This window comes from Lampris incognitus, chromosome 21 (assembly GCF_029633865.1).
Source record: "Lampris incognitus isolate fLamInc1 chromosome 21, fLamInc1.hap2, whole genome shotgun sequence".
NCBI classification, from domain to species: Eukaryota; Metazoa; Chordata; class Actinopteri; order Lampriformes; family Lampridae; genus Lampris; species Lampris incognitus.
This window is the reverse complement of record NC_079231.1, coordinates 17235086-17255774: the sequence shown is the minus strand read 5'-3', so window position 1 is coordinate 17255774 and position 20689 is coordinate 17235086. Positions and strand designations below refer to the sequence as shown.

The following is a 20689-nucleotide window of genomic DNA, read 5'->3' as shown; positions in this document are numbered from 1 at the left end:
ACCACTGCGCCGCCGTTCGGCCCCTGTTTAGTGGTCCTGATCAATAAACCAGCAGCGATCCAGCCACTGTCTTGCAGCTCATTCATAAAATGACTGAGAGGATCCATTTGTTTTGTGCAAGCAGGTGTCACATGAAGATTATCACACTGGTTGTCCGTCTTCCCCAGCGTGTTTAGCAGCGTAAACAATCCGTCACCTGTTTCCCTGGATGGTATCTTGTCTCCAGTATATAATTGAGTGGAATGCACATTTTTAAGATGGTTGATCTCGCAGTCTAGCCTGGCTTTTCTCACTCGTCATGGTGCTTCTATTTTTCTGATGCAAGCATTGCGTTTGTTGGGCGGGGTGTACAGGCAATAACTGTAGTCCTCGAAACAATCTGTAGGATATCAATGCTGTACAACTGGGCGACATTCCAGCTAGCCCCGGAATGCCATGTGCATGTATCCTCCGTGCCGATATGATGTATGTCACCCTCGGCTGTGAGTGATCTGATCCAGCATCAGTCTTGTGTCTGTGACAGTCCGCTTCTCCTAAATTTGTATGTGTGGAAAACTGTGACGTGAGATTAAGTATGAAATATGGCGTCGGTCTATATGGCTAGTTTTATCCCATCGTCATGCCAGCATCTATCTGTGGAAGTATTGTCGAGGAACCAGGGTGCTTGTGCCCCCCCCCACACACACACACATAAATATCAGTTTGATCATTAGATGAAGTCACGGCTTTGGTGTGTGATGTTGACCCACAGACATACTTACACACTGTACAGTACGTCCATTGTTAATGAATGTTTTGCAGCCTAGCTTGTGTGTGTGTGTGTGTGTGTTTCTCTCCTCTTGCCTTTGCAACAATCACGTCTTTCTTTTCCTGTGACATCATCGCCATCACCCCTGCTGGCTCAGCACCCTCCCTCCTTCCCACTTCCTTCCCGGACAGGAAATGAGCTGGAGCGCAGGATTGTGGTTAATGGAGGAAGTGTGGGTGGACAAGGACACACCTGTATCCAAGGAGAATGGATTACACAGGAGCTAGTGTCTTACTCTGGTCTGTTTTGGTTATTTTTTTCAGGCGGGGCTGCAACCGAGGCAACACAAACAAGTTTTACTGCGGCCGACTAAAAGGCACCGAAACGCAAGGTCAACTTTTGGCCGTCTCGTATCGTCAAAATTGTCGTCCGCCTCACTGTTTCTGTAACGGGAGAGTTTAAGGATTGATTTTCATCCCTACGCCTCAGTCTGTTGCCTCCTGCTTTGAGAGCTCCCTGCATATGCAACACACCCCAAAATGCCTCAGCCTAATGCCAATGAGTATCGATGACTTGGTGGTGTAATCTTTATTCGAACGCTGACCTCCGTCATTCGTCAATGTGAATAACGTTTAAAATGGGCATCGACCCTTCCCAAGCAAGCAATGGCATTCCCAAATGCCTTCAGTAGGTATCGGTTTGCTACCCTCGTAGTTCGCCGAGGACTGTTGGGTGCGAGCAGACAACAAAAATACAGAGTTGGCCTTGCGCCCGTGTTTTTAAATGCCGAAATCTGGGCGGTTATATGCTATTCAGCAGTTCCTGCTGACAAATGTGCCAGTCATTTTACGCAACGAGAAAACTGAACTGTTGCACGTTGCCCCCTTAGGGCAAAATACTGCACTGTGGTTGAGCTGTTAAAAACAGAATTACAATCTGTGAAGTCGGCCAAGGGAGTGTGCACAAACACGAGATAACAAGACAGACCCTGAATTATAAATGTACAGTAAAATTACAACCATTTAGGCATATTTTTCATGTATTTTGTTGGCCTTAATTTTCTGTAGTGCCCTGTGGCCTAGACTAGCTGGTTCCTTTATGGTGTGTGTGTGTGTCTATGTATGTAAGCGTGTGTGGGTGGGTGGGTTTATGGGTGGTGTTCGCCGAGGGGAGCAGCTGCTCGCTGCTCTCTGCTCTGTTGTGACTGTGGCGACTGTGTCTATGCAGCTGCGCATATCCATGTGTCACAGCCACACCTGTTCGATGGCCTTGTGTTGACTGAATGAGATCACACGTTGACTGTCTGCAAATGAGCGCGAGAGAGGGAGACAGAGAGAGAGAGACACAGAGAGAGAGAGAGAGAGAGAGAGAGACACACACACACAAACAGAGAGAGACTTGTAAGCTGAGAGGAGCAAGTCTCGTACAAGTGAAGTACTTTCTCTGACACGCACACACTAATGTGTGTGTGGATATGCACACAAACTCACTGACTTGGCGTACCCTGTGACAGGAGGGCTATTTGCTGTGAAAACACACACACACACACACACACACACAGCCCTCCTCCTGTCAGGGTGAGGGGCGCATGGTGTGGTGTGAACAACTGTTGGCGAATTGAAAAACACAGAAACAGCTGAGGCCAGCTGGATCCGCTAGCTAGTAGCTAGCCACAACATCAGCTGCCTAACTAGAGTGTGTGTACACACACACACACAGTCTCTGGACAGTCACAGGACTAACTCGGACTGACTCGGCACGCCTCATCCTGGTGTCAGAGAGACATGTGGTGCACCTGAACTGTATTTCATTACAAGCGTATGATTCAGCACTCTGATTGGTTCGGGTATCACCACATTAGCCTGCTATGAGTCAGTATGACTGGGGGCAAGGCGATTATGCGCCGCGATATTTGACGCTGGTCAGCGTTGCGGAGGCTCGGTGGAAACCGGTGACTCACCGCCAATTCATCAGCCAGGGCTTCGACATTTCATCTATGACTCGGGAATGATTGGCCGGCGGAGTTTATTATAGCCTCTCTAAGGTGTGTGCGTGTGCGTATTTGAAAGGCTTTTTCGGTTAAAAAATGAAGACGCGCTCGGCGGCTTAAGCGGCGTGCTGTTAATCTGTGAATAACGATTAAGAGGTTCTTTTTATAATGGAGGGGGGGTGGTGCCACGGTTGATTGCTTCTAAAGCTTCCGCGATAAGTGTCTGTCTTGCGAGTGTGTGTATGTGTCATTTTGTCGGTGCCGAGCTAAGTCGCTCACTCAAGCTCCCTCCGAGGCTAATCCTCTGCATTCTTCTGACACTGAAATCTATCTGCTCTCATCGGCTGCACGCTGCCAACCTCTGAATTCTCCTGCAGCGCTGCTAGAACAAGCGCTATCGATCCGCCGGCACCCCGCTCCGGTTTTCACTGACTAATATGGCCTTGGACGCTTCCACCAAGACGTGGGTTGAGTTTCACGATCATAGCTGCGAAAAATAGAGGGTAAATCACATCTGATGCGTTTTTGTCCCCTCTCTCCCCCCCCCCCCCCTCTCTCTCTCTTACAGGGGATAAAAGCCCGGTCAGTGAGTGGGGGGTGTGGCGGTTCCACTTGACCTTTGACCTCAACGGGAAGAAGGAAACAGCCACTTCAGAGGTAAGACGGCCTATGCAAAGTGGACAAATTGTGCCAGAGCGTCTTTGCGTGGGTAAAAAAATGAACCGTAGGGGGAAAAGGGTAAACCTGCAAAGGTCTGATCTTGCGACCGGTGAGGTTTGCAAAACGCTTGTTTCATTTAGCTGATGGGAGCTTCTCGTATACCGCCGTCATCATCAGGACTCTTTCATACCGGCTGTAATCTGTCGCAGACCGCCAGTCAGCATGGCGGTTGAACTAATATTTTAATTAAAGACCTGAGTTAAATGTAAATGGCACATTCCTAAATCCAGCCACCATCAATCGTAGCACTGCACTACACTTTCCAGAGAGCAGATTCCCGAGTTGACAGTGTGGTGCTTAGTTGTTTTACCGCTGGTTTTGGTGTTTGCCGTTGGGAGAAGGTATGGTAAAGTACCTAGTAGTGTGTAACGAGGGAGTACTTGCCCCCCCCCCGTAGCCTCTTTTAAGCAAAGCTTGTAAATCAGGGCCAAATGAAAGAGAAGCTGAGGTCAGGGGAGCTTGTCAGGGGAGCGTCTTCCTCTCCGAGGGAGATAATCCCGACTAAAGTGGAAACATGTGAGGCTCAACCAGTGGCTGCCGTCACTTCCAACGACATGTTCCCTTCGGTGTGTGTGTGTGTGTGTGTGTGTGTGTGTGTGTGTGCACTGCGATCCCTCGCATTCACAGAATCGTGTCGACTTGACGTGCCAGATTCTCCTCCTCCTCCTCCTCCTCCTCCTCCTCCTCCTCCCCCTCAGTCCTTGTTTATACCCAGTTAGGTTTGTTCCATGTGGGAACTGGAATGAATGTAGGGTTTTTAAAGTAGGTCACAGTATGGTCCAAAAGCGTTTAAAATAAACCATTTAGGCATCCCTCGCACTTTGGAAATTGTTGGGTTTCCGTCCAGATACACATGGGAATGCACCTTTAATTGCAGACGCTGCGGTATTCGTGATATGAGCGACTGATTTTTGTCAAGTTGTCTTCGCGCCTAAGTGCTATCACCGTATGTGATATTGACCGTGCAAGAAATTACGTTCAAGAAAAGATGACACGCGGCGTCCGGGTAGTATGGCGGTCTATTTCGTTGCCTACCAACACGGGGATCGCCGGTTCAAGTCCCCTTGTAACCTCCGGCTTGGTGAAGCGTCCCTACAGACACAATTGGCCGTGTCTTGTGGGTTGGAAGCCGGATGTGGGTATGTGTCCTGGTCGCTACACTAGCGCATGTTTGGGGGGGAGGGGGAACTGGGGGGAATAGCGTGATCCTCCCACACGCTACATCCCCCTGGTGAAACTCCTCACTGTCAGGTGAAAAGAAGTGGCTGGCGATGCCACACGTACCGGAGGGTGGAACAGCGACCGGGATGGCTTGAAAGAGTGAGGTAATTGGATACAATTGGGGAGAAAAGGGGGGGGGATTCTAAACAAAAAAGAAGATTCTAATTGCTTCACTCGCATCCTGATTGAGCCTTCGGCAAGTCGACTCCATCACAATGATATCGAACATATTCGATTTTTACGACCGCGGTCTGGACAGGTGTGACCTCATCTTCAAGTGTGTGCACCTCTATGACTGCAGTCGTAACTAGCATTTGTCCGCCGACTGTAATCCGCCAGTCAGTTGTTGAGCGATGCCAAGTGTAGCCCTGGTGGGTTAGGACTTGAAAAGTGGTTTTGTGTGTTCCTGGTTTAAGAAGAACGATCGGGATGTATTTCTGTCAGCATGAGTGGGTTTGTAGTGGTGAGCCAGCGGATGATGACCCAAGGTTTGAATCTGGGAGGGAGTGAGATCGTTATAGAGGATGTTGTGCCCGCATTCCCCGCCAGCACGTGACCAATCTAGAGACACAGGTTGGTGGTTGGTCGAGGCAGAGAATCAAAGGTGAAATTAATCAAGTCCGCCTGGAGGCGCCGCGGAGCAGATTGTGAGACAGCCGAGTTAAAGCCGAGTTTACTGTTTTGAGTCGTCACCTGCTGGGTAACCAGCTCGCCAACTGACTCACTCGTTGGTCAGCTGGCTGGCTGGTTGACTGACTGATTATTCGGCTGTCAAGCTGAAGATTTGAAGGCTGGCTCACGAGTGGGGCAGAAGCACCGTTCTGGTTTGTGCGTGTTGTGAGTGTTGGATGTTAGGGATGCCTGCATGGGGCTGACTGGGTTTTATATCCTTGGGCAAATTGTCATGATTGTGTTGGAATGTGTTCACATGGGACCATACACCAGAAGTTAGACCAAGCCCACCCTCCCAATGTGTGTGTGTGTGTGTGTGTGTGTGTGTGGGGGGGTCATGACGAAAGACATCTGTTAAGACAGGAGTTATTCTGTGGTAATGGAAAAAGTGTGTGTGTGTGTGTGTGTGTGAGTGTGTGTGTTTGCGCTGATGCATTCTGGAATGGAAAGGATGGCAAGATAGGGGCAACAGGAATGCTAGATGTAGCAGGGATAGGCCTGGTACATTTTGTGTGTGTGTGTGTGTGTGTGTGTGTGTGTGTGTGTGTGTGTGTGTGTGTGTGTTTAAACTGGATAGTTGACAAGGTGGTTTTCATCAGCTGCAAATCGGCAACAAATTGTACGGGTCACGGGGTTATAGGCTGAGCCCCTACAACAGGGACATGAGGAAATGTAATGAATGGTATAACGTAGAGGGAATTCTCAGCTGTTGTTTGTGTGTGTTTTTGTGTGTGAGTGAGTATGTATCACGTGTGTGTGTTTTTCTGTCTGTTTGCCTTAGGTGCATTGTGCATGGGTGACGAGGTGTGGATACAATGTGTTGTTCTTGCCTTTCGTTATTCATCCTTTTCTCTCCCTTCCACCCTGTGTGTGTGTGTGTGTGTGTGTGTGTGTGTGTGTGTGTTTGTGTAAGGGAGTGGGGGTGAGTAGGCCCACATGGACAGGTGTTGTTTGAATTACCCACCCGCTGTGCTGTGTATTCCCTAACAGGTGGCACACGCGACCATTTTCTGTCCTCGGACCAAGTCAAGTCAGTTTTATTTGTGTAGCACATTATCACAAATGACAAATCTACCTCAGTGGCGTTTACAGCAACACAACATCCTGTCCGTAGACCCGCACATCAGCGAGCAAAAACACGTATCAAAGGTCAGGGCAGCTCGGTTAAAATCAATAAAACGATGCTGATTTCTGCCACCGAAATGCATCACAAGTATGAAACCCTACCACGTCATATAAAGAGCATCATATTTTATAAAGAACGTCATATTTTGAGTATTTTCTCCAAAAAGCTGGTGGCCATTTTAAACGGGAATAATTTTCTCCTCGTGTTTTGATGAAATCAGATTCTTATTGTACCGGGAAGGTGAAAACATTGTAGACGGGAATTATCAATGTCAAAGGATTGACCTGCGACGTGCCCGAGATGCCGTTCCCATTGGTGCAAAAAAAAGTTGTTCATTCAATTACACTTTATTTTTGCAGCACAGTTGCACACAGTGTTGTTTTACACACTTAGCAGGGGACAGCGAGAGGAGACTGGCGATAAAAGCAAAGGGGCGACCGTATTAAAACAGGAAATCAAGTAAAGGTAGAATAAGGGTTGGGTCGATGAACAGTAAAAGGGATAACTCGGTTATGGGTGAAGCTAAAAAGGTGTCCACGGGATCCAGTGGCTCGGTGGCCCCCTGGCAAACAGCCCAAAGGCTGGGGCCACAAGCAGTAGACGGTATCTTGGTGCAGACAAGAGGTTGCTGCCGGAAGATGTGAGGGCCGTGTTGGATGGATGCCTTGAAGGTACCATCAAATGGAAAGTGTATTTCCATTCTTGTCGCTTCTCCGCCTCCCCCTTTTTTTCCACCCCAATTGTACCCGGCCAATTACCCCACTCTTCCGAGCTGTCCCGGTCGCTGCGCTGCTCCACCCCCTCTGCCGGTCCGGGGGGGGGGGGCTGCAGACTACCACACGCCTCCTCCGATACATGTGGAGTCGCCAGCCACATCTTTTCACCTGACAGTGAGGAGTTTCGCCAGGGGGACATAGCGCGTGGGAGGATCACGCTATTCCCCCCAGCCCCCCCCCCGAACAGGTGCCCCAACCGACCAGAGGAGGCGCTAGTGCAGCGACCAGGACACACACCCACATCCGGCTTCCCACCCGCAGACACGGCCAATTGTGTCTGTAGGGACGCCCGACCGAGTCGGAGGTAACACAGGGATTCGAACCAGCGATCCCCTCTTGTTCAAGAATATTTAGTTTCATTTACCCAGTCATGTTTTACTAATGTCACCTTGCATTTGCAGGCGTACACTAAATAAAAGTGTCCGGTGAAACTGGCAAGACGAGGGACCGTCTCCCACCAACCTGAAACCAGCCAGTAGCATAACGACGTCTGCCGCCTTCTGCAGATGTCTGGTCGTTATTAGCTGTCAATCAAATCAAACTCCCGCCTCCTTACTGAAGCCCTGTGTGGTTCTAGTGAAAAGATGAGCTGCTGGGTTTTGGACAAGCTGTTGTTGGTTATTAGTGGAGGTTGTTTTAATGTGTTTGATGAAATGGAGGAACCTTGGCAGTACCATGCAGACGATAAAAAGATGCACACGCCGGACGTACGTCTCCAGGGTCGCAGTAACGGCAAAGTAAGAGTTTTGTCTACATGTGGTTAGCACTGGTAACAACGGTAACTGTCCCAGAGGTCAGACGGAAATCCGTTGCACCGTTAAGAAGTTCGACTGAAAGCACAAGATGCAGTTGAAAGAGTGAAGAGTTTCTCGTTTTAGTCTCCACCACACAAACTGTTCCTCATGTTTCATCCAGCGGTCATGTTTTTAATGCCAGACCCAGTTTATTCTAGACTAGCCTCTGCTTTCTAGACCTGCAGTGTGTGTGTGTGTACGTATGTATGTATGTATGTATATATATATATATATATATATATGTGTGTGTGTGTGTGTATATATATATATATGTATGTGTGTGTGATGTGTGTATATATACATATAAAATGTGTGTGTGTGTGTATGTGTGTGTGAATCCACTGCATCAGACCACCTGAGCGTCTGTGTGTGTGTGTGTGTTTGCAACCTGAGCTCCTGAGGCCAGGGACAAGACTATTGATTTCACATTTGGACCGCTGCCCTGGAGGGAAAAAGAGAAGCTGACACATCCTCCTTCTGTGCATTTGTTTGTGTGTGTGTGTGTATGCTTGTGTGTGAGAGAGCATCTTTGAGAGAGAGAGAAAGAAACCGAGCAAGAGAGAGACCACTAAATACACAGAGAAAGAAACACAAATGTGAGGTAAATCAGACTTGCGTGTCCTGGCTCCTCTGCGGGCTGCTGCGCTACAGAGGAGCCGTCCCCCCGCCTTGCATTAAGACAACATGAAGCATTGGGAAATTATCGAAATCAGTAGGATTGGGTAAATGGACTGACTGTTGCGTGAGTGAGCAGATGGCCTCCCCGAGGGCAGGGATGTGGAAACAGTGCTTCAGCATGTTATTTGTTAACGGAGAATGTGGTCTGGTCTTCAAGAGAAGCCTGGTGATGGTAGACGGTCCAGCTACACAGCCTGTCGATGCACCTTTGGTTATCTTGGCCCACAAACGCTCTCCAGAGGGGATATAATGTGTGTGTGTGTGTGTGTGTGTGTGTGTGTGTGTGTGTGTGTGTGTGTGTGTGTGTGTGTGTGTGTGTGTGTGTGTGTGTGTGTGTGTGTGTGTGTGTGTGTGTGTGTGTTACCATGGCAATGCTTGTTAGACTAGAGGGAGGCCAGCTGAGTTTTGGCTGTCTCTTGATGGGAGAGCTGTTATTTCCTTGCACCTTCCACCCACCACCAGCTAACAGCACTCTCGCTTTCTCTTTCTTTTTCTGTCTCTCTCGCTCTCTCTCTCGTTCCTCTCCTGCTCTTCTCCCGTCTCTCTTCCATCTCTGACGTTGTTCCCATCTTTCTTCAACCCCCCACACTCCCCCATGCCTCTCATTCTCTTCCCGTTCCTCCTAATTGCCTGTGCCAGAGTGGTGCACCGGGTCATTCTGCACTCGAGTGAGCTTGCATTTGTTTATGGGCCCATATGATTGTGTGTGTGTGTGTGTGTGTGTGTTCCTCAGCTGCTTGCAGGCTGTCGGACGTGCTTGACTAATGACACTGGAGCCGTAGTTTTGGCCGACGGCTCCTCCCCCTTATTCACCCCCTAATAGCCCTGCTCTCTTCGTCTATTATAGTGTCAATCCATAATTCCCTCCCTCGTTAGCCTGCTAGCATGATGCTAGCCATCCCATCTCTTGCTGCAACCATAATCCCCTCTCCGTCATACTCTCCTCCATGTGTTGATGTGAATGCAGATACGTATTGATACTTTTCTGAAAGCCTCTCTTTTGCAGGCCATTGTTATCGGTCCTTAGCGTTAGCATTAACGTTAGTCTGTGGTTGTTAGGTTAGGCTAACTCGCATACATCACATACAGCTAAAGCATTAGGTAATAACATTTTGAAATGAAAAAAAAAAAGTTCAAAGAAAGGGCGTCCAGGTATAGCGTGGTTGTCTATTCCGTTGCCTACCAACACGGGGATCGCCGGTTCGAATCCCTGTGTTACCTCCGGCTTGGTCGAGTGTACCTACAGACACAATTGGCCATGTCTGAGAGTGGGAAGCCGGAGGTGGGTACGTGTCCTGGTCACTGCACTAGCGCCTCCTCTGTTCGGTCGGGGCGCCTGTTCAGGGGGGAGGGGGAACCGGGGGGGAATAGCGTGAAACTCCTCACTGTCAGGTGAAAAGAAGCGGCTGGCGACTCCACATGTATCGGAGGAGGCATATGGTAGTCTGCAGCCCTCCCCCGGATCAGCAGACAGGGTGGAGCAGAGACCAGGACAGCTCGGAAGAGTGGGGTAACTGGCCGGGTACAGTTGGCGGGGGGGGGGGGGGTCCACAAAAAAAAAAAGTTCAAAGAAGACTCATTTACCTAGAACAATTTGAACGCGCCTCAGGTTTCACTCGTTTGGGTGAGATAGCCATGACTCGCCTTGTGCCTCAGGCCTCCCCCACGTTTAAGCCTGTATTTATTCAGGAAGCGTGTGCTGCTCTCCAGCAGCGCTGCTCTGCTTTGTGTTTGAAGTCAAACACACCCGCAGCTTGTAACTGTCCGCTACACCCTCAGCCGTGCACTGCCAGCCGCTCAGCAGCCCCCCACCGAGGTGGAGGGTCTTGCTGAAGGGCACTTATACAGCAGTTGTTAATGGTGGGGTAGGGGGGAGGGCATTGCTCCCTCAACCACCACCTCCCCTGCCTGAATTTTCCCCGTCCTTAGTTTGGTCTCGGGCGTCGTTTTGAAATCGATATTACGGTATGCATGTGTCATTTTAACTGGGAATGTACATATGAAGTCACACCGCCAGTTCGCGCTTAGTCTGCAAACACACATCTGAATATGTCTGATGTGCACAGCTGTGTAGTCAGGCCTGACAGAACACCTCCACCCACGTCCCAGAGGAAGGGAGTTATGGAAAATATCCTGTTATGACAATCATGACACATTTTACATGCTTACATATATAAAAAATACCATGGTGCGGAACTGTTTGGTAATGGAAAGTATAATACCAAACCAAGACCGGCTTTCAAATACCCCCGTAAACATCTTACATCTCATTTTGTGGGAAATTTCAGGTAATATATTCTTATTGTCATTAATTTAGACCACAAAATTGTGTATCATTATATTGCAATATCTGGAACGCCCCCCCGGACCACCTAAGGGCTCCCCAGACTCTGGCCTGGCATCTATCTGGTAAAATTATATCCTTTTTTTATAACAAAAATATTGCGATGTTAATGTTTCCTCTTGTGTCGTTCGGGCCTAGTTTGGTCCACCGGTGGGTTTGGAGTCTGCGTCTGTAAAGCTCAGACGCTCCCCGCTGGCTGGCATTTCTCGTGCCGAGGAGGACACACAGAAGGAGGACTGTGTCTCTCACATTTCCAAAGCCAGACATCGCTGACCACTATGGGTTAATGGAGGCGCACAGTCGGGCCGGCCACACCCGCCCGGGCTTGCAGCCGACCGGCCGCTCCCTTGTTCAAAGAAAATTTTTACTGGCAACCAGCTCGAGCTTGTTAGTTTCCTTTTTAGTGTGCGCATGTGTGTGTGTGTGTATGTGTGTGTGTGTGCGCGCGTGATATTACTTTTTGTATGCCTGGCTACCACCCTGATGTAATAACGATACCTCTTACCGTCTAGATGGCTTGGATAAAGTCTTTTTGTGAAGGCAATTGACGAGCGAGAAAGAAAGGGAGCGAGATTCGAGGGGAAGAGTGGGACGAGGAAAAGGTCGAGCTAGGGAGTGGAAGAAAGGCGGGATGGGAGAGGAAATGAGCAAATATCTGGCAACACTGCTGCAAACATGAGCATGGAAATAACCTCAATTACACACACTCACAATGAAATGGTGTCTGTTTTATGTCTCGGAGGCAATTAAACCGAGACGACCAATAAAGGCTCGATTCACTCATGACTTATGCGCCGTTTTGTCAGCGTCTACCCACACACACACACAGACACACACATACAAAGATGTGCACCGGGCTTTAAACAGCGTCAATGTGATACAAGATATCGTTGTGACATCTTGACACTTGGTGTGTCAATGTGCGTTCTTTACGGTGTGTGTTAACAGGCCGCCGGGGTTGTGATGACGATCCCACCCGTGTACTCGAAGGTGATTCATTCACGGCCCAGATGCACGGCTCGCTCCAGCTGATTGGGTGACATGATAAGAAAGAGGGAGGAATCTAACAGACGGTGTCATTGGTTTGTTTGTTAGAGCAAAAGAGACGGTGTGGATTTGGCACAGGGGTCGCACATCTCGCATACGCAAACGCACACATCGCAAGACCCCCTGCTCATTATGACGGGCACCAGATCACCGTGTCTGCCGTGTAAACTAGGAGTGCACTCAGTATAGTGGCAGATCTCCCCCAGGCCGTAGGACGTATCTCCCGTTCTCCGGTGCTCAGACTTGGCGACAATGCACACACTAACAGAAAAACCTGTGTCGGCTGAAGGGGAAACACGGGGGAGGGGGGGTTGTATATGCAGCGCTCAAGCTAATGTAAACTACAAAAGACTCCCTGGCCGGTTGGCCCCCTTTAGTCGAGCGGTTAGCGATGTCGCCTCTGGTGCAGTACATTACATTACATTTACATTACAGTCATTTAGCCGACACTTTTATCCAAAGCGACTTAAAACAAGTGCATTTACGCAGGAAATCAGAACTACTAGTCATCAGAGGTCAGAAGTGCATCTTCTCTCTTTTTGAACCCGTCTCACAGTGCGACGTAGGGACCGCCGTTTTGGAGCCACGACCAAAGATATCGTCACGTTTAGTCATCTTTCGTCTTGAGACGGCCCACATCGCACAGCCTTGTAGAAGGCTGAGCGGTTAGCGATGTCGCCTCGTGGTTGCAGTACGCCACTGATCGAATCCCGCAGCGGGCAGAATACGCTCGGTTACACTTAACAAATCTACCCAATAAAAACCTTTTGCCTGTCAGTCTGTGGATGTGCAGCCTCTTAGGTGGACCGACCATCGCACCAAAGCGATCAAGTCTGCTATGAAATGACAGAGATCAGCATATCATAATTTAAAAGCACTTATTAAAAGACTTAAAATGTGTTTAACCGTCGTGGTTTTCATGCTGTAAAATGAATCAGGCGAAAGGTTGCTCTGCTGATTTACTTTCATTCATAAAACAATGGTAAACAAACAAAACAGCTCAGCCGTGGGAAATGTTTTATTATAGCTACTGAGCTGATTTCCAACTGTGGCTGTAATTAATCCTATCCCTGAAAGTGTATGTTTATAGCGGCATTTTAATATTGGAGACTGTCACTTCCGCGTGGCGGCGAGGTAAATAAGGTGAATTGTTTTTGGTTCCTCCAGTTCTCTTGTGCTGGGATCAGCAGTGAATGGTTCGCTGGCTTGTGAAATACGACCGGCTTCTCGTTTTATTTCCAAGACTCATACCCGAGTACATGTTTTTGGGTTGACACTGTCGCTGTCCGACCCGAATCATCCGGCTCAACCGTAGATGTGAGTCGTGCATGCGGAAGCTTGATCATAGCAGGCAGTGACGGGAAGCAGCGTTGGTCGAGCGAGCTACAGCGCGAAAGAGGAGAGGGAGCGGTGATGAGAGAGAGAGAGAGAGAGAGAGAGAGAGAGGAGAGAGAGAGAGGAGAGAGAGAGAGAGAGAGAGAGAGAGAGAGAGAGAGAGAGAGAGAGAGAGAGAGAGAGAGAGAGAGAGGAGAGAGAGAGAGAGAGAGGAGAGAGAGAGAGAGAGAGAGAGAGAGAGAGAGAGAGAGAGAGAGAGAGAGAGAGAGAGAGAGAGAGAGAGAGAGAGAGAGAGAGAGAGAGAGAGAGAGAGAGAGAGAGAACATTTCAAATGTTTTGATCATTGCAAACCATTAACCACAAGAGGTTCTTCGTCATACAGTCATAATTGTGCACAACAAATGTTAAACTGATACATCCTGTACTTTGTGAGATTAGCCATGGACAGACACCAAACACACAACCCCTCCAGTCCACCGCCTGGCGGAGATAATTAATACACCGAGTCGCAGAGCTCAGATGATGACGGGAATGCATTTGAAAATTTGTTTTTGCGCAATCCTGTGATTGGCAATTTACCTCAGCTAATCTTAGTTTTACTGATTTATTTTTTTTAACGCTGCCCACGTGGTGCACTAAGGAGATTAAAGCAAACACAAAGAATATTTACCACTACCTTTTGACCTATGTCTGCTTACCACACACACTATGATTCATGTATGCATGCACCAGTTCACTCACTCACACACACACACACACACACACACACACACACACACACACACACACACACACACACACACACACACACACACACACACACACACACACACACTTTTCCAGGAGGCAGATTGTAGCAATTGGAATATGGGGTAGTACATCACAGAAGGCCTGGCCTATTACTATTCCCATGCTTTGTGAATGACTCCATTTTGAGCTGTTTCTAACCATAGGCCTGCTAAACGTTTTACTTTTCCCTGTGTTTGGGCTTTGTCTCCATCTGCCTGAAGAAGCATGTTTCATGTGTGTGTGTTTCCCACTTCAGTGTAAAAATGCATACTCTGTCTGCAGCCATGCCTCATAAGAGTTCATAGAGTATCTAATCTATAATTACACTGTTTTCCAGCACCTGATTTTCTCCCTGCTGTCAGCCCCCGTTTCATGTCTTCTACTGACAAGATGAGAAGAAGCGTATTTTTAGGCAGGAAGGGACAGTTTTTTTTTTTTTTGCATGAAATTTTGTTTTTAATGAGATAATTTGGAGAAGTGTGTATGTGTGTGCGTGCATTTGTGCATGCTTTGTGTGCACGTGTGTTTTATTTTTCATGTATCTTTTCTGAAGTGGAGATGGCTACTGCCAACTACGTCCTGTGCACGCCTGCAGACACACTTAGACACACACATTAAGTAATGGTGGGTGGGTTGAGCTTCCCGAAACAATTCTTTTGAAGGTATTTAATGGAAACATGTATGGAGCCATCCTGGCAAAGGATTTATTTTTTTATCTTTTTTGCAACAAGCAAGGAAAATGTCCGTTCCACACCCAACCCCGCTCTATTTCCTGTATATTTGGAATAAAGAGTCATTTGCAAATCAAATATCAGCAGCAGTTCATTTGAATAACAGCCATGTACAGGAAAGGTGGGTGGTGCTGGTGGTGCCGCTGAGTGGCTGGGACACAGTCTGTTTATCTTTTGGGATTCATTTCCTTGTGGTTTTTTTTTTTGTCTTTGCTGTTTTGCTATTGCTGCACAACTCTACACTTTTGTCACATCGATTAACTGAAAACGGTGCATTGGTCTAAATGAATATCAACAAGTGAAAATCCTGTGGTGGTTAAAACCCTGACTCTGAAACCACAGAGACACACACCTCAGATCCCACCTCACCACTGCTGTCATTGCTGCTGACATTTAATTGGAAAATGCATAAAATTGAAACGTAGTGAGACGCTCGCTCGCACTCTCTCTGTCGCTGTCCATCTGTCTCTCTCTTTCATGCGCTTTGTCTGTCTCTCTCTTTCGCTCTGTCTCCGTCTTCCTGTTTGTCTCTCTCTGTCTCTCTATCTCTCTCCGTCTTTCTCTCTCTCGTTCTGTCTGTCTCTTGCTTTCTCTGTCTGTCTCTCTGTCTCTCGCTTGCTCGCTCTTGTTCTCTCTCTCTCTGTCTGTCTCTCTATCTGTCTCTCTCTTTCGCTCTGTCTCCGTCTTCCTGTTTGTCTCTCTCTGTCTCTCTATCTCTCTCCGTCTTTCTCTCTCTCGTTCTGTCTGTCTCTTGCTTTCTCTGTCTGTCTCTCTGTCTCTCGCTTGCTCGCTCTTGTTCTCTCTCTCTCTGTCTGTCTCTCTATCTGTCTCTCTCTTTTGTGCTCTTTGTCTGTCTCTCTCTTTCGCTCTGTCTCTGTCTTCCTGTTTGTCTCTGTCTCTCTATCTCTCTCCGTCTTCCCCTCTCTCGTTCTGTCTGTCTCTTGCTTTCTCTGTCTGTCTCTCTGTCTCTCGCTTGCTCGCTCTTGCTCTCTCTCTCTCTGTCTGTCTCTCTATCTGTCTCTATCTTTTTCTTTCTCTCTCTATGTCTTCTCTCTGTCTGTCGCTGTCTCTCTCTCTCGTAAGATAAATGATTATTTCCGTGAAATCCAAAAACATTGTCCCTAAAAAGTGACTTGGAATCAGGTTATTGTAGCACTTCCCAAATCGAATGAAGGGACTCGCGCTGTAGCGTAGTGTGTGATGTGAATTACAGCAGTCTGATTTGTGCGGCTCTGTCCCAGACGTGGATGAATGTGAACCACATCAGCAGGCATGGATGTGTGCAAAGTGAATTATGGAGAAGCAGGAAGTAGGGGCCCAATCTGATATATGTCCTGTCATAATCCCCCCCCCCCCCCACACACCTCTACAAGCTACACTCTTGTCTGCAGTTAAGAGAGACAACAAAATGTGTTTGTCACATTTTGTTGTAAAAATAGACCTCGGGCAACATCAGCCCATTTCCAAGTGTGTGACATGAGACGTGACCACAAGTCAGCAGGTTCCCGTTTAAGCAAAGACGGCGGTGTTTACTTGCTTTTGAACGACTGCCTTCATTCCTTCTCATTAGCCCACCTTCTGTAGATAATCATCATCTCTTTGGATGCCGTCTTTTACAAAAGGATGGAAGTAAACGTCCGTGACTTCAAAACCGCGGGGTATGAAGATTAAATGTAACGTGCTGCGTCTGGCGTGGGTGCCAAGCACGTTGAAATGGGTTCATCCTTGAATTTGGCTTGGTGACGGAGGTCTAATATCTGAAGAAGTACCTTTGTGGGTGGGAATTTGACAGTTTGAATCCCCATAATGATTGAGCTAACGAATTACCCCGTGATACCCCTCGTCTTTGTTGAAAATAGACGATACACGGACAGATGAATCAGCCCTGTGATGGTCTGGCGGCCCGTCCAGGGTGCCTCCCCCGCCTGCCACCCAGTGACTGCTGGGATAGGATCCAGCATCCCGTGACCCCAATTGGGATAAGCGGCTTGGATAATGGATGGATGGATGAATCAGCTTTTTGGGAGGACAGTTGACGCAGTGCTCCTTAACGTTGCCGCCGACTGTAACGTGCTCGTCTCTAGTTTTCCATACTGCTCTGTTCTCTATATTGCTCCTCTCTCGGACCGCTCGATCGTTTCACTCGTGTCCAAATCATTTTGTCTTACTTGAATTTTCTTGACGTCATTGCAGTTATCTCGCCTCACAGGCGGACTGCTCCACTCTCTTTCAGGAAAACAAGATGTTATGACTTGACTGCAAGGTTAAATGACTCGTTCAGATCAGCATGTTTTTTTCCTTTCTTGACAGCAGGCAGTCCAGAATGAACAAGTTCATCTAAAGATAGACAAGTGCGTCGTCCTCCTCCTCCTCCTCCTGCTGATGCTGCTACTGTTTAGCACCGGATGCTTGTCGAGCTTTTCCTAAGATTTAGAGCAGTGCGGTTACCCAGAGCACCCTCTTCACCGCCCCCTCCCCAACACAACACACACACACACACACACACACACACACACACACACACACACACACACACACACACACACACTATCCTATATCACTAAGGCTGCTACTGCAATACCAGCAGGGACTGTGAGGGTTTATGAGGCACCAGAAAGCAGGTTCACGTGACACGAGACATGCTAGCCAGCCCATAGGACTCAACGGGGCGACCTTTGACCCTGACCCTTCACCGCTACAGTCATCCAGAGACGGATGAGGGCCACTGATACACAGACGAGAGAAGGGAGGCAGGGAGGCAGGGAAAGGCCAAGGCTGTTCGGTTTGCGGTGATGACTATGGGAGTGAACACCTGCCCTCCCTCGTCCTCAAAGACGCACAGAGCTCTCCCCCGGCTCGCTGTCAGATCAGGCTCCATAAGCTTAAAAGCAGGGGCCCCAGGTGGTAATTCACTTAAACCTGCAGCCAGCATCTGCCGCTGCAGCTCTGATTCCATTAGAACGGCAGCGACACGGCTCCTATCGAAGTGCGGTTCGCGGCAACCTCCTCCGTTTCTCCGTCCGGCTGTCTTTCTGTCGGTTGCTGTTGGCCTGTTTATTTCTATGGCTTAAGCTACTAACATTTATGATTTTATTTCCTCATTGCAGTTGATGTGTGTGTGCGTGTGTGTGTGTGGCTTATCTGTATATTTACATGTACAAGCATCACGCAGATCTTTGACAAGCGCAACACAGGTTGATTTGGTTGTGGCCATTTCCTCTTCGTGTTGACCTTCAGCCAACAACGACGTCAAGGTAAACAGCAGAGAGTCGCAAAGCTTTTCACATTAAAGCCCCCCCCCCCTCCTAAAAATAGAGGAATACTTGAATTGAAGACTGTAATTCCAACAAGAGCAAAATTATATATTCTTTCTTGTTTCTGGGAATCCTGAGGGTCATGGTAAAGGGTGGCTCGGCAGTCCCATCTGTCGTGCAGACACCCTCACTGTAGCTGATGAGGATGATGATTGACAGCTCGGGGTTGTTTGCTGAGCAACCGGCAGTGAGGGACATCAGGGAATTCTGTACATCCCAGCCATTTCCTGTTTGGACTCGCTCGCCAGTGTGTGGAAAGAGCGGACCGGATTGCGAATATTTACCCACACCTCAGAGAACGTGGAGACTTAAATCAGGCCTATTTGTTATTTGTGCACATACCATCCAAGTTTAGAAGTTCATGTTCCCTGTATCTTTGATAAGTGGGACACAGCAGGAAAATGTCCATCATCTAGAATATAACACATACACTCACTCACATTGTGGTTCAGTTCTGTTGTAGCGAGCATGTTAGTCATTGAGACTCAAACATCAGGAGGGGGTGGAGGGGGCATATAGTAGTCCCCACACAATGTACAATGGTGGGGTTGTGACCACAGCATGCTGGTCTTAAACCAGAGCACATGTACAATGTGGAATGTGAAGACTTTGTAAGCTGAAACGGGTTCGCCACGGCTCTTGTGTCCGGGTGTGTGCGCGCGTGTGTCTTCAGTAGACTCCGGCCAACTGAGTTTCAACTGTCAGTGTTGTCGGCCTTGCCGACGACAGCAGCGTATATAAAATAAGAGATTATAACCCAAACTTGACCCTGTATAGAAATTATGTGGTTCTGTACTACCAGGCAGGAGTGCTCTGCAAAAATCGTGACTTTTGGATTGTAAATTAGCATTCCATTTATCCATAAGTATTACGTTCTCAGACCTCAGACACCCCCCCCCCCCCACACACACACACACACAAACACAGATTTTTACTGGATCAAAAGAACATGGGTCATTACAGGGGTTAATCCGTGTTTGGTACAGTCCCCAGTAGTGACTGACACCATACTACAGGGCTAACAGGAGGGAACAACACCCATGTGGCACATCAATGGGATTACCCTGGTCTGGTCCAGTTCCATCTGACTGGTCTGCACTGGAAGGGAGGCACTGGTTTGCACCAATCCAGGCCAGTATAGTAGGGGGGGGGTGCGTTCTGTGTTCAGATTTGTTTTTGTCGTACTGGTTATTTGATATCCATTGCCAAGATGACTGCTGTGTGGTGTATGAGATCAAATTTTGTTGTGTGTATGTGTGTGTCTCCACGGCCAAATGCTTCCTGCGGCAGTCCCCAGCATGGCTCTTGCTGTGATCGACCTGTGACTCATCATATCAGATAACATTCCTCTACAGTAGCTGGCACACATGAATGTTATCATTCTTCAGGTTGGGTAATATCAGTAATCCCGCACCGGATTGGCGCCACGGCTGACCCAGACGTGTTACAAAATAACAGCGTGTGTGTGTGTGACCTGTACAGACAGACACAACACACATTGGACTCTGGGCACCAAACTTTCCCTCCAAATTCCCCAAGTTCTTGACTCCGGGCTCTCGATGTCTGTCGTGTTCCTCGGTGTCGTAATTAGGAAGGGGGGTGGATCCAGGGTTGACGGCTGCAAGTGTTTTCCCTGCAAAAGTGTGTTTGAGCAAAACCTGCGATGGCTTCCAGCTCAGTGGGCACAGTTCTCTGGTTCAACATGTGCTCTGACATCCCTGTGACGTCAGAAGAATGTCTCTACAGGGACCAATGGTATAGCGCATCACTACTGTAATTGTGATCAGTTGAGGGCTCTGTATGGGGCTCTGAAACGCTCCCTCGCCACCAGTATTAAGGTCGTTTCTCCAACTCTCAGTATCAATATTTACAGTCAGCCTGAATTTAAAACGAGAACTCTTAAGGTGGGAATGAACCAGTTCCTCCCCAGTGAGTGTGTAGGCAAAGGTGGCCCAGTGGTTAGCACTGTTCCCTCACAGCGAGGAGGTCCTGGACTCGAACCCCAGGTTGTCCCGGGTTTTTTCTGTGTGGAGTTTGCATGTTCTCCCCATGTCTGCGTGGGTTTCCTCTGGCTTCTCCTGTTTCCTCCCACCACCAAAAAGACACGCATGTCAGTTCTGTGATCATTTCCTGTTGTTTCCACTAGAGGGCGATACTCTCTTGCATTTGAATTCACGACAACGCCTCGCTGCTGACTTGTCATGTCTTCAGTTAACAATGACCCATAATAACCGTCATCTCTGTGTTACTGGGTCTCAGTCAGTAGTGTTTGACTGAAGTGTTCACCAGTGATGTTGGCTGAAGCAAAACAGCCTTCCGGATGTGGAAGCACTCTGGTTTCGAGTCACCGGTATTGTATATTAGGGTGAAGATGGACTTCCTCCTCCATCCAGAGACATCCACA

At 48.3% G+C, this 20689-nt stretch overlaps 1 protein-coding gene across 7 annotated transcripts in view; it reads left to right on the top strand.

The window, feature by feature from the left end:
* Positions 1–20689, top strand: part of raph1b (Ras association (RalGDS/AF-6) and pleckstrin homology domains 1b) — a 55382-nt gene that overhangs the window by 12031 nt on the left and 22662 nt on the right. For all 7 annotated transcript variants that reach the window (XR_008812383.1, XR_008812384.1, XM_056301143.1 and 4 more), the window contains exon 2: positions 3307–3395. The gene's annotated coding sequence lies outside the window, so the exon portion shown is untranslated. The remainder of the gene's footprint in view (positions 1–3306; positions 3396–20689) is intronic.